Raw genomic sequence first — 13204 nt, forward strand, 5'->3', positions numbered from 1 at the left:
TCCTCTTTATTCCTACCTCTGAGGCACAAATACTCTCAAGAGTGAGTTTTTGTTGTGAAAGTTAATGCTTGGAAACTTACTGCAGATAACCTTGGCTTCGTCTTGACTTGGCTGCTCATGGGCTTTCATTGCCTTCACTAATAAGGCCTTTACAATTGCTTAGAGACACTTAAAAGTTGTTAGTGTTTAAATAAGGGGATTAATTTCAGGCATCCTGCTGCTAAACTTGCATGTTTGAATTTTGAAAAAGTGTGTTTTTCCCTGTGAGGTGCAAACAGGCTCTGAAAACCGGTTAACTTTTATCAGCTAAATGGACTGTAACTCCTTGTGAGGAGCTGCTGAACTCTTTGGCATCGATTTACGCTGGCCAGGCACTGGAAACAATTATGTTGGCTCCATGAAGAATAAATAGAGAGGGGTCTTACGGCGTGAATATAGGAAGGTGTGTCAGGAACACCTGCCCTTTAAACCTCTTCTTGCTCTTGATTTTTATTGATGATTGAGTCAGTATTTTAAAATTGCCATACCTTGGTTTCCCTGCCTATAAATTACTTGTGCCTTCCTTTTGGGTTATTGAGGACTGCTTGGCTATCATGTGTAAAATGCTGTCAAGGTAGGGTGCCAAGTGAATACAAACTATTTTATTTTTAGTGCCTTTTGAAATCTTGGACTTTTTGTTCTCCCTTTTATCTGTCTCTTTCTTTTTAATCACACAAAATGGAAATAAACTCAATCACAGCTGTTGCTGGAGAAGAATCATTAGGCCCATCCAGCTGGCTCTCTCATGGCCAGTGCGGGATTGTTCCCTATGCTGCATTTCAAAAGCATTTTATCTCCTTTAGTCTTGCATGTGTGAGGAGTGATGAGTGTCTTTCACTTCTGTCGGCTCTCTTCATTGATCCAAATGGGAAGGGCTATTTTTAGGTGGCTGTAAGTAAACGGACATCAGGCACTGCAGAAAGGGAACTGGGTTATTTTTGGAAACCCATCAGCAGCCGTTCTGGCAGGTCCTGCTGCTGGTTTTGTCTTCACTTGGGCTGTCTCAGGTTGTGGTATCAGTTCCCAAGGTTGTGAACCTGGCTTCTTGGGTGCGATTCGCAATCTGAATCTGGAATTAGCAGCTGCTGGAGACTGTCTTGATGGCATCAGTTTGTGGGAGTTAGTTCCCCCTAAACCAGCCTTGCTTGGAGGGGTGTAGGGTGATGAGTCAGCTGGAGATTTTGGGGCATAGGATGAGGTCAGCTTGGGGGCAACGTGGGATGCATCTCAAGTGGATACGTGCCATGGAGACGACCTCACGGTTCAAGCCCTGGACGAATGTGCAGACAACTTGGCATCTGTTAGTGGCAGGTTTTGGCATGCTCTTGGGCAATTCACTTGGGTTTGTTTTGCGTCAGTGGATTGCAGAAGGATGACATTTTCTTGGGTTTGCTTAGTCTTTTTCGTAAGCGCTTTGGGACAGCTTCTGCCTCTCACTGTATTTTTTGCATGGCGCTTGCCGGTGCTGCATGGAGCCATTAGGTGCTCCAGTTACTCGGCTCTGAATGTGCGAGTGGGAGTCTGTGGGGGACAGTGACTAAACCTACGCCACTGCTGGTTGGAGAGCTTGAAAAGCCCAAGCAGAAAACATTGTGTATGTCATTTAGTTGCACGTTATCTTCTCTCTCCCAGCAAAGATCCAAGTCTAATTTCAAAGGTCAGAACATGCTCTCACCTGGGTGTTCCAGGCCTTTTATAGAGTGGTTGAAGGCCATTACCTAAAATTAGCTTGCTGCTTGGGGAAAGCTGATATTAGCTCTGTATTAGGACTCATTTCAAAGCTCTTGATGATCATTTACTTGATGGGCTCCTATTGTAGCTCATGGGTACAAGGTAAAAAATGGAAGATGAGTGGCGCCTGGTACGGCTTCCTAACTGAGAAGAAAAATTGGGTGGGCTTTTTGGCAGAATTCCTCTTCTTCCAGGGTGGTTTTTGATGGTGGGTGGGGTGTTTTGTTTTGGTTTGTTTTTTTAAGGATCTCTAGTGAAGCATTCCTAGGCAGGCCTGTGCACTGCCTTTAGAGTCGGAGTTATTTTTGTTTACCTCAAGCTTCCTGATGATCAGACGTGTTGGGGAGCACTGGAGGGGCAAACACATGATTCTGAAGCAGGCTTAAATTGTAAAGCACCGTCAGATCTGCTAAGCAACAGCATTGACACGTTTAAATAAGTCTGCTGTTGAGTAATATAGAGTGACATATTGAGAGCAATTTAAAAAAAAAAAAAAAACAACTCGGCACAAATTTGGGAAACGGCTGGAATGGAAACAGAACATGGATGTTGGAGGACATTGGATAAAAGAGAGGGAGGGCTCCTCCAGAAAAGGACTGTACTGGAGAACCAGGATGTCCATCAGGAAGGGTGAGACAACAGCAGAAGTGCAAATTTATGCTGAAATTGTCTGCCGGCAGTAGGATCCTTGGATTTCTACTTCTTTGCCCATGGTCGCAAGGATTGAAAAGATTAATACTGCCTAGTTCAGAGAGGAGCATGTGGTGGGAAGTCAGGCAGCCTGGAGAAGGTAAGGTGGCGGTTCTCGTTCTGATGGCTTTCTTACTGTTGTTGCTCTGGGTCCGTAGTGAGCTGGGTGAGAGTCCTGTTGTACCTGCCACTGTAGAAGTGTGTAATGCTCTAAAAAAGGGCACAGACTGAATTCGGAGGGTTTGTATTTGAAGCTGGTGAAAGGAGACCACTTGTGGAGCTCAGCGGTGGAACTCACTGCTGCAAGAAGCGCTGAAACCAAGTGCCTTTCCTTTCTTTTTCTTTTTTATGTTTTTAACAGTTCAGACTTTGTACAGATGAGAACGTACATGATTGATTTGCTTCAAAGAGGTGTTTTGGTGGGCAGCTTCTGTTCTTCAAGGGCTCATGCAACTCCTATTTGCTAGCGGTTAGGGAAAATTTGTTCTGAATAAGCCGTTCTGTGACTATGACTTACGAGTAGCCTGCACCAAAGCAGCTGGAAACGAGCACTCAGTAAGGGGTTGAAGCGGATGGATGGTTGGTTTGATCTAATATAGCCATCCTCGTGGTTTTTTTTTGTTTTCATTGGATTCTATGCAGTGGTCAAATTCAGTTATGAATTTTGTGGCTATCTTAATGACTTTGTTCCAAGCCAATGCCTTCACGTCTGTCTGCATGGCACGTTCGCAGCAGAGTTGATGGCTGTGTCGCTGAGCTCTTCCAAGCATGTGTTCACCGGCAGCTGTCCCAAGCTCTGGGAACGTCTCCCCTTTTCTTGGCTAGGCGTCAGGTATTTACTCTGGCCATGAGAAGCTTTTGTCCAGTGGATGGCAATAGCTAATTCAAGCACTACCCAACCTACTGTGCTATTACACCTAAAAGGGAGATAGCTGTGCTGTCCTTGGCAAGATTTTTGTGTGATCTGAGCCATTTATGGCTCAATCCACTGAGGTGAGGGTGACATGGCGCAGCGTGAGAGATGCTAGGCCGTACTCTTCTGTCCGTGATAACGGATGGAAATGGTCAGAAGAGTTGTTTGTGGCTTCCTTGTCCGTTAAGACCTCTCAGCATCTATTCTGCAAATGATCCCTGAAGCTGGCATGAGTTGGAAATGGTCTGATCTTTGGGACGATGGCTGGGAGGCAACAGCTTGTGTTGGAAGCGATTGCTTCGTCTGCATGAGCGTTGTGCTGGCAGAGTGTCCCACTGCCCATCTTTGAGCTGCTCTGAGGACATTTGGCCCCAGCTTACCCAGGAAAAATAGCTGTTGTGCATTGGAGGTTTCTGCCTGGAGTATTTTTAAGCCTGGCAAGTCCTCACCAAAGTAGCTTCAGCCTTCCCAAATGCACCCCCTCTGCTAATATTTGGGTTCTCTTCACCTTCTGTTGTGAACGGCAGGTGGGACTGCACATGGTGAGGCTTACGTGGGCAGTCTCTGAAGTGCAGCGCGTATCCACGATACCCATGGCACACAGTTTCTCTGGGTATTTTTCCTCTGGGCCATGGAAGTGCATTAGCGATGTTAATTGTTCGAAGCCCTGTCAGCTCTGAATAAGGTCTGTCCTGCACATCCTGCTGCCAATCCAGGGAAGCTGTTAAGCCATTAACTTTGCAAGAGCTTGGCTGGTTTAAGCTGCTCGGTGCTAGCACCAGTCTCACCGCTCATTGCAGTGGGTGAATAGCTGAAGCATTTGGACATTATATGATTACATCAGACAGATTGTCTCAAAGCCACAAGGTATTTAGCTGGCCTGTGTGTTCGATACCAGTTAATAAGGATTTCTTTAAAAAGACACTATTGCTTAGCTTTACACGGTATTTAATGTTGTTAGAGTGTTCTAATAAAATGGGACTTTGGCATGTGGTCTTATCTGTTAGTCTTCCAATAACTTGGGAACCTATCAGCTGCTTTCCCTCATGTTAGAGGGATAGACCTCACCAAAGCATTAACTCCCTATAAATATCCTGAAAAAAGGAAACTGAGGCTCTTTACGGGGTGCTGGAGAAACCCACGGAAGCTTGAAGGCATCACGCAGTAAGAATTCAAACTTCCTTTGTGCTGGTGTTCTCAGAAGTACATGATGGGACTGAAACAAAAGATTATATTTTTCTCTGAGTACGATGCTGAGCATCACAGGGGCCATTACAAGTGCCTGACTAAATTAATACTCATTCCAGCTGTTTCTCCAGCTAGCTTACAGGACACCATTAGGTTTGTGAGAGCAGTCAGGATGTGCCTTCGGACCAGGCTGCATGCTTGACGGATTTTTGGTTTCAAAGGCAGAGGATTAAAAAAAAAAAATAAAAAAACCAACTCACACAAGGAGTCACGCCTTGGTGCCTCGGCCTGGAAGGCAGTGTTGAAGCTAAAAGCTCTATTAATGGGTTTCAATTTAGTCAGGCTGAATCTTTCCCTGAGGTTTGCTCGTGTTCTGTGGAATTACAGTGTTTGGCATGGTAATGTTTCTCCCCTTTATTTCTCCCTTTTGCACTTTTTTGGTGTGAGCAGGCAAAGCAGTAGCAAAACTCTGTAGAGGCTGGAGAGGCGTGAGAGCACTCAAGGGATTGCAGAATCACAGAAGGCAGGGGTTGGAAGGGCCCACTGGAGCTCATCCCGTCCCACCCCCTGCTGGAGCAGGCACACCCAGAGCAGGGGCACAGGGCCGCGTCCAGGCGGGGGGTGAATGTCTCCAGGGAAGGGACCCCACAGCCTCTCTGGGCAGCCTGTGCCCCTGCTCTGGCACCCGCACAGGGAAGGGGTTTGTCCTCATGTTCAGGGGGAACTTCCCGTGTTCCAGCTTGTGCCCGTGGCCCCTTGGCCTGGCGTTGGGCACCACTGAAAAGAGCCCGGCCCCATCCTCCTGACACCCACCCTTCAGATATTTATAGGCACTGATGAGATCCCCCCTCAGCCTTCTCTTCTCCAGGCTGAGCAGACCCAGGTCTCTCAGCCTTTCCTCACAAGGGAGATGCTCCAGCCCCTGATCCCCTTGGCAGCTCTCCCCTGGCCTTGCTCCAGCAGTTCCCTGCCCTTCTTGCACTGGGGGCCCAGAACTGGCCGCAGCCCCGCAGGTGTGGCCTCACTGGGGCAGAGCAGAGGGGGAGGAGAACCTCCCTTGCCCTGCTGCCCACGCTCCTTTCCATGCCCCCCAGGACACCGCTGGCCCCCTTGGCCCCAAGGGCCCGGTGCTGGCTCAGGGTCACCCCGCTGCCCCCCAGCACCCCCAGGGCCTCTCAGCAGAGCCGCTCTGCAGCAGGTCCCCCCCAGCCTGTGCTGGTGCGGGGGCTGTTCCTCCCCAGGGGCAGGACCTGGCACTGGCTCTGGTTGAATTCCCTGAGGTTCCCCCGGGCCCAGCTCTCCAGCCTGGCCAGCTCTCGCTGGATGCCAGCACAGCCTCTGGTGTATCAGCCGCCCCTCCCAGCTCGGTACCGTCAGCGAACTTGCTGAGGTTACGCTCTGTCCCATCGTCCAGGTCATTAATATATTCATCGAACAGGACAGGACCCAGCACAGACCCCTGGGGAATACCACTAGTTACGGGCCTCCATCCAGACCCTGCCCTGTTGATCACAACCCTCTGAGTCCTGTTGTTGAGCCAGTTCTCAACCCACCTCGCTGTCCTCTCATCTAACCCACACTTCCTAAGCTTGTCCATGAGGATGCTATGGGAGACAGTGTCGAATGCCTCAACGAGGTAGAGATAGACAACACCCACTGCTCTCCCTTCGTCAACCCAGCCAGTCACACGATCATAGGAGGCTATCAGGTTGGTCGTGCATGGGAGTGCGGCTCTGTCAGACCAGGAGATGTGGGGGCACAGCAGGATGCGGTCTAAGGAGATGAACGATGCTCACAGGCTTCGGAAATAATAAATGTCAGCAGAGGAAACCAGTGCTGGGTGTCTGCCCTCGAACTGCTGGTCATTAGCCAACTTGCTGTGAAGGAGGCGGCTGGAGGTGGGTCACAGGGAAGCATGAAGAAGGATGTGGATGAACTAAAGTGATGGGCTGACAGTGCTCATCTGTGGAGGGTGCAGAAGACACAGTGAGGCAGTGGGGTTGTGGAAGAGGGGAGGACAGGAGAGACCCAAATAGGGGAAGGTGGGATTCGGGCAGCAGAGGAAGGGTGGTGAGAGAGGGGCAAAGAAAATGATCACAGCAGCTGCATTTTGCGCGGCTACTCCTGTATCCTGCAGCTGTTCATTAGAAATTCTGTTTATGCCACAGGGAGTTTTGGAGTCTCTGAAGCTGACACAGTTTTAATAGACAAAGACATTTTGAGTGCAGCACATCTGCTCCAGGATGCTAAGGAACAGGCTCCATGCGGCAGTGCCATTGGTTGAAGCATTTCATGATGCTTTTTTTATTTTAAGACCTCGTCTCTTTTATCCTAAAAAGTAATTTTTGAGGTCAAAAGAAGTGCTGTGTTTGCTCATTAGGTTTGCAGCCATTAAACAGTCCTGCCATACTCTTCCTAATATCCCCAAGTTCACAGCCCTGCGAGTTGGCAGAATTACCTTTTACTTTGAAGGATCCTGAAGCATTTCACAGAAGTGGCCTTCGTGGAGGTGTGAAGCAGCGGTTTGGTAAGGCATGCACTGCGTAACACAAGGGAGTGCAAAAAAAAGTCAGGGTGAGTATCACAGAATCACAGAATGCCCTGAGCTGGGAGGGACCCACAAGGACCATCGAGCCCAGCTCCTGTCCCTGCACAGGATACCCCAAATTCACACCATGTCTCTGAGGGCCTTGTCCGAGTGCTGCTTGAATATCGCCAGCCTTAGTGCCGTGATGCCTCCCTGGGGAGCCTGTTCCAGGGCTCCACCACCCTCTGGGGGAAGGACCTTCTCCTAATGCCCGGCCTCACCCTCCCCTGGCACATCTCCCTGCCATTCCCTCGGGCCCTGGCGTTGGTCACCAGAGAGCAGAGACCAGCCCTGCCCCTCCTCCTGCCCTCGGGAGGGAGCTGCAGAGCGCCATGAGGCTGCCCTCGGCCTCCTCTGCTCCAGCTGAACAACCCAAGGGACTCCAGCCGCTCCTCGTACGGTTTCCCCTCTAAACCCTTCCCCAACTCTGCAGCCCTTCGTATGGGATAATAGTCACGCTTTCTGGAGTATGGTGGGTTGCTGATGTGTCCTGAGCCCCGGGGGTGAGCTAGGAACCAGAAGAGTCCAAATAATTTACATATTATTCCATTTTATGTGTATGACAGAAATTTCATAAAACTAAGACGTTTTGCTATAACCTTCCTTCAACAGAACAGTGTAACTTTGCCCTTCCTAACTGGTCTGTTATTACTACATCTGTCCCACAGTGGTTTCTATACGTCTTTGTACCTACACGTTATGACAGGGGCGGTCCCTATGCCGGACACACGTGCTGAGTGGAGCTTGCCGTCTCCCATCCTGCCTTTTCCAAGGACTGGGTGTTGTTAGTCTTCTCCAGTCACACAGCTTGAGACTAGGTTTGTCATATATGTTTCTTCATGGTATCTTGCAAGCGAAGCACTGGGCACCGGTGACAGAACAGCACACAGCGCGTGTCAAATTACCCAGCGTTTCAAATCCAAGCGGTGACTTCGCTTTGTAGAAATTTAATTATCATGCATTCTGCTAGTGCTTATCTTCTATCATACAGTCTTCTGCTGGTTAATAACTTCGTTAAGCACACCCACAAGCTTCAGGCATAATGTTTCATTCTCTCTGTGTATTTTGAAGTGCCGTATTTGCCATTTCCACGTCAACATGTCCTAACCTGTAAAGTGCAGGTGTCCGGCACAGACTTTCGTTAGCTGGACTGCAAACATCTGGTTTGTTAGGGCAGCTTGAGTCACCTGGTCACGTTCCTCCTTGCTTTGCGCGACTACGGTATTTAGCTTTTATTTCTTTCTTTCAGCCATCATAACATTGCTTTAGGTGGCAGAGATCTTACCTGAAAGGTCTGTCCCAGTGGCGCCTCTTGGTTTCAGGTGGGGACTTTATTTGGTACAGCTTTTACGCCAGCAGCATTTTTACAGCAAGGATGCTACACGCCGTATCGCTTTCTGCCAGCACGTGGGTACCTTGGATGGGAGGGAGATCCGTAGATAGGCTTCATGGTCTTCTCTGAGTGTTTTAAGGATAGGCCATGCCCTGGGGAGCTCGCAGGTTAAACAGATGGGGAGGAGAATGGCCAGATGTGCGTGTTCACCGTGTCTTGGTTCACTGCTGAGCTGGGTCTTTAGAAAAGGCTTGCTAAGGCACGGTGCTGGGCTGATGAGTAAGAGGAGCTCCTGGGGGGTCCAAAAAACAAACAGGAGAAGAATGCTGTGTGATACAATCCAGAAGGACCGGTAAAGCTGGGGGCGCTTGTGTGATGGGGAGGAGGGAGCAGGGCAATCATGAACTTTTCTCAGAAGGCTAGAAAAGGCAGAATATCCTTAGGTATGTTTTTGCCCCATGGCTTGGTTTTTGTTGGAGGTGTGATTTCTCCAGAAGCAGTTATTGGGATTCAACCTCCCTGGTGCAGTGTGTTTCCACTCTTACATGTGGCCAAATCTACATGAATATGCACAGTCCAAAGCCTACCCATGCAGAAATGCTACCAGCTACGAGCATAACAGTAGTAGCGGGTCTGGGATGCTGTTACAGTTAAAGGGGGACAGCTTTTACACAAGCCCGGCGGAGGCGGTGGCATGATGGTGTGTGGCACAGTGACATCTTTCTCCTAACGCTTCTGCAGACGGTGAAGATGCGGATTAGTTGAGCCACTGGGCTCCTGCTGTGTTGCTCGCCTTGTGAGTGCAGCAGAAAGGCATTTAATGTCCCTCGCCTAATTGGAACCGTGTGACACGGGTGTCTGGCAATGAGAGAGGGGTTTTCACCCATATGACCCTCTTTGAAGCTAGTCCAAATTAATAGAGACGTGGCAATAGTTGTGTTTGTGCATCTGCATTTCTATCTTGCTTTGTAATGAACTGTGTCGGATAAGAATCCGCCTGCTATATAAATATGGGTGATTATGGCATGTCAGGTAATTTAGTTATTTGGCATGATCGATTGGGCTGTCTGAAATGGAGCAGCCTCCACTTACGTGGTGATGAAGCGTTCTCCAAAAAGTGCAGAAGGCCGTCAGCTTGCTAATGAGACTGCGTGCGGCTGCCCGCCCCGCGCATCAAAGGCTTTTCTGAGGGGAGGGGAAAAGCTGGTGTTAGATGCACAGCAGCACAGATACAAATGGGAAGACGGGGAGCGGGTGAAAGAGCTATTACAGGGAGGGAAGGTACATTTGGAGTTGGTTAGCCCAGTTAATTTGGCTGCGTAGCACTGATGAATTTAATGTCGCTGCGCCTTGCTTGGTTGTAGCAGCCAGGGTTCCCTGGTTTCTATAGGCTTCCTGTGGATGTAAACCTCCCGGCGTGCCTGGGTCGTGAGGGCTGACTGCTGACCTGCCCCCTTGCCCGCTGAAGTCTGTGAGAAGCCACCCGAGTGATTTCATGCTTGTTAGACGGCCCTCAATGGAGATGCTCAGTCTCCAGAACTGGCTTGTTCGCTACACGCGGGAAATGGGCAAACCTTCCAGAAAACCCACAGAGACAGGTTATTTTCCATAGCGCCCCACCCTGCTAAGCGAGATGCTGTTGAACGCTGTGTTTCTGTGCTGTTTGGGCAATATTTCCTTTTTCTTACAACTTACCCAGGACAGAAAAATTAAATTTGTGCTTAATTATGACCTGAAGCATCTGTCAGAGAGCAGGAGCCTGAATTCTGCCACGTGATTATTTGCTGCTGAGGAAGTGGTGAGGATGATGTTTTAGGGAGGTGAGAGAGGTTTGTGTTTTTGCCTTGGGGACAACAATGTGCCTGAGCTATCTAGGGCTGAAAACCACGAAGAATACCAAGGACTTGAGCTGTCTCACAAAGTCAGCAATTGGAAAACCAGTCCTCTCCTCCTGTCTGGAGCTGACCTCTGCGTGCTTCTCTCATAGGATGTGAAGCGCCTGGCTCTTTGCTGTGGTTTTACCTCAAGACAGTTCTTGTTCATTAATTGCTTCAAGGTAAAAGCAAAAAGAGCCTTTCCCTCCTCCCACACCTAATAATTCCTCCCTTTTTGCGGTGAACAAATGATCAGCCGCACACCTACTCCTTGAGCAGCTTGTGCCACTGCACGCAATGGAGCAAAGTATCTGCTTCCCCGACTTGCTTCCTGCTTCCCAAAAAATCTTTAGCACTTTGTAAACGGGAAGGCGGTAGGAAGTACAACATCAGCCGCTGTGTGGTTGTATGGATTCACCAGCTTCCTGGTAAAGCTCTGCCCGGCAGTCCCTTGCTCTGAGATTTGGAGGGGGGTGAACTTTGCATGCAGGGTGCTCTGCCATTTGGTACCGCAGAACATAAAAAGGATTCGCTCATAAGCTGGGTATTTCTTTGTGCAGCCTGGAAGAATAAATAAAACAATATGGCTGGTTTATTACCAGAAAACAACACTAAATAATAAATTTAGGAACTAAAAGCTCTGTATGTAAAGTAGATTTTGCAATGCATCATGCAAAAAGCAAGAAGGGACCAGAGAAGGAAACCGCTGGAAGAGGCACGCTGGGAAGATGGACGGTCTTGCGGTCAGGACAGTTAGATGTGGAGTGAATCCCAAGCTGGCGCAGCTTCTGGGGTGACCTTGGGCAAGTTGTTTCTCCATACCTGCATTACCTGCTCTCTGAAAACTGGATGTGGTTTTACTGTCTCAAGGATTTCATCAGAATCGATGAATGTTCGTGAACCACTCGGTTAACCTCAGCTGGGGAGCATGATAGACCTGCAGAGGGCAAAGCAGGCAGGTACCTGGAACCACTTGGGAGAGAGATTTCTGTAGCTTCTCCTTGCCATAATACTGAGCGTCTCCTGGAGCATGCTCTTGTCCCCGTGCCCCAGATGGGGAACAAAAAGCTGTAAGACTGTCAGCTCTTCACTTGTCTGCCTTGAAGCAGTTTGAGTTCACCTTTGCTTTGTACAGAAGGAGAATGAGGCATGGAGGTTGTGTGATTTCCCATGAGTTGCTGGAGAGAGGCAGTGTTAGAGCTGAGGGCAGACCCAGGACATCTTGATTCCAGGTTTCTGCTTGCATTTCTGAATTATTGGCCACCTGAGAGCCCAGGTGCAGAATCATGAAATCGCTGCGGTTGGGAGGGACCTCTGGAGGTCTCTGAACCTGGGCATCGTCTAGCTGAGTTTTGAATATCTTTTGGCTTCCTGTCACAAGGGCCAGCTTTGCCTAAGCAGGTAGTGGCCAGAGCTGCAGTTTGATGGCACTCCCCACCTCCATGTGCTTTTTCATTTGGCCGGTGCCGGAGCCCTGGAAGGTCTGATTGCTGCCACCGCAGACTGATTTGGGGTTGCAGGTAGTCAGCAGGAGGAAGCCCCTGTCCGAATCCTTCCAGTCCTCTTCTTCCTGCTCCCAGCCCAGATGTCTAGTGCAATTCTCCCAATTCTCCCTCCCTCTGTTTCTTTCTTTCCTTTTTGTGATGATGAGGCAACTCAACTTTCATCCTCGAGGCAACAACATTCATTTTGCCTCCACACCTGGGTTGATTAACTCTTACTATGTCTTTTGGGTATCAATTTCCCAGTTCGCCTGTCATAAGCTCTCAGAAGCACCAGCAGAAGTACAAACAGATGTGCATCCTGGGGTCTCGCCTGTTGGGGTTTGTCAACTGGTGATGCTTATTCTGGGTTTTCTTACCGTGAAACTTCAGAAAGGGGGATTGCTTCTGAGAAAGGTCCAATCCTGACCTTGCCTGCTGGGGCTCTGCAACCAGTGGCAAAGAGTTCATGCTGATTATAATGGCCCTTTCGGCAGCTGCAGCAGACTCACCTATCTGTTCCATGCCTGGAGAGCCTGCAGGGCCTGGCACTGAGCAGCTGCAGGGTGGAAGCACGGGTTGAGAGCTGGTGCCCTGGGGTGTTGCATGCTGGAGTGCCCTTGGCCAGAGATGCCGTGGTTACAGGAGTGAGCACCCTTTGCCCCCAAGAACGTGGTTGGAAAGCAACTCTCAAAGGGTTTGTCCTCAAGTGCCACTTCTAAACCACCCCAAATACCTCTCTGATCCCTCTCTGCTCTCACAGTTAAGGTTGGGGGAGGGTCTGCAAAGGAAAGAAAGTCAGAAAAGCTCTTGTAAGGTCCTGCCTTTTCTGTCCGGTTGCATTTCTTCCCCCTAGCACTGTTCCCCATCCAGATGAGCTGTTGAGACAGTTTGCCCATGCAGTGGGTCATCTTCTCCCTCCTCCCCCCAAGGATTTCTGAATTACAGGAGATGCATTTGTGAAGACTGTAAGATGAAACGATGCTGTACTGGGAGCACTGGTCCTGTGCTGTCGGTGCAGGAGGCGCCCGGCTGGAGAGAAGGTAGCAAGCATGGTGCAAAGCTAGTGTCCATCTTGTCTAGGACCTGTTTCCAAGAGAGCACGCAAGCAGCACAGGGAAAGAGGAGAAGAACGGGTCAAACATACATGTTGCTTCCCCTAATATCAGTGAACTGCTGCCTTCTTCAGCAGACGTGGTTTTCTGACTTTGCTGGAGCGAGCACGCGAAGGGGCTCTCTTGGGGTGTTTGTCCAGGACCCCTTTACCCCACGCATGCTCAGCTCAGGAGCATCGCTGGAAGCAGGTTCGGCTTCACAAGGAGCTGCAAATGTGGTGAATGTTCCTTGGTTTAGATAAAAGGTTCCCGA

General features: G+C 49.5%; 1 protein-coding gene across 7 annotated transcripts in view; it reads left to right on the forward strand.

Annotated features, from left to right (window-relative positions):
* Positions 1-13204, forward strand: part of EXTL3 (exostosin like glycosyltransferase 3) — a 162145-nt gene that overhangs the window by 106561 nt on the left and 42380 nt on the right. The window lies entirely within an intron of this gene.

This window comes from Phalacrocorax aristotelis, chromosome 3 (assembly GCF_949628215.1).
Source record: "Phalacrocorax aristotelis chromosome 3, bGulAri2.1, whole genome shotgun sequence".
In the NCBI taxonomy this organism is placed as follows: domain Eukaryota; kingdom Metazoa; phylum Chordata; class Aves; order Suliformes; family Phalacrocoracidae; genus Phalacrocorax; species Phalacrocorax aristotelis.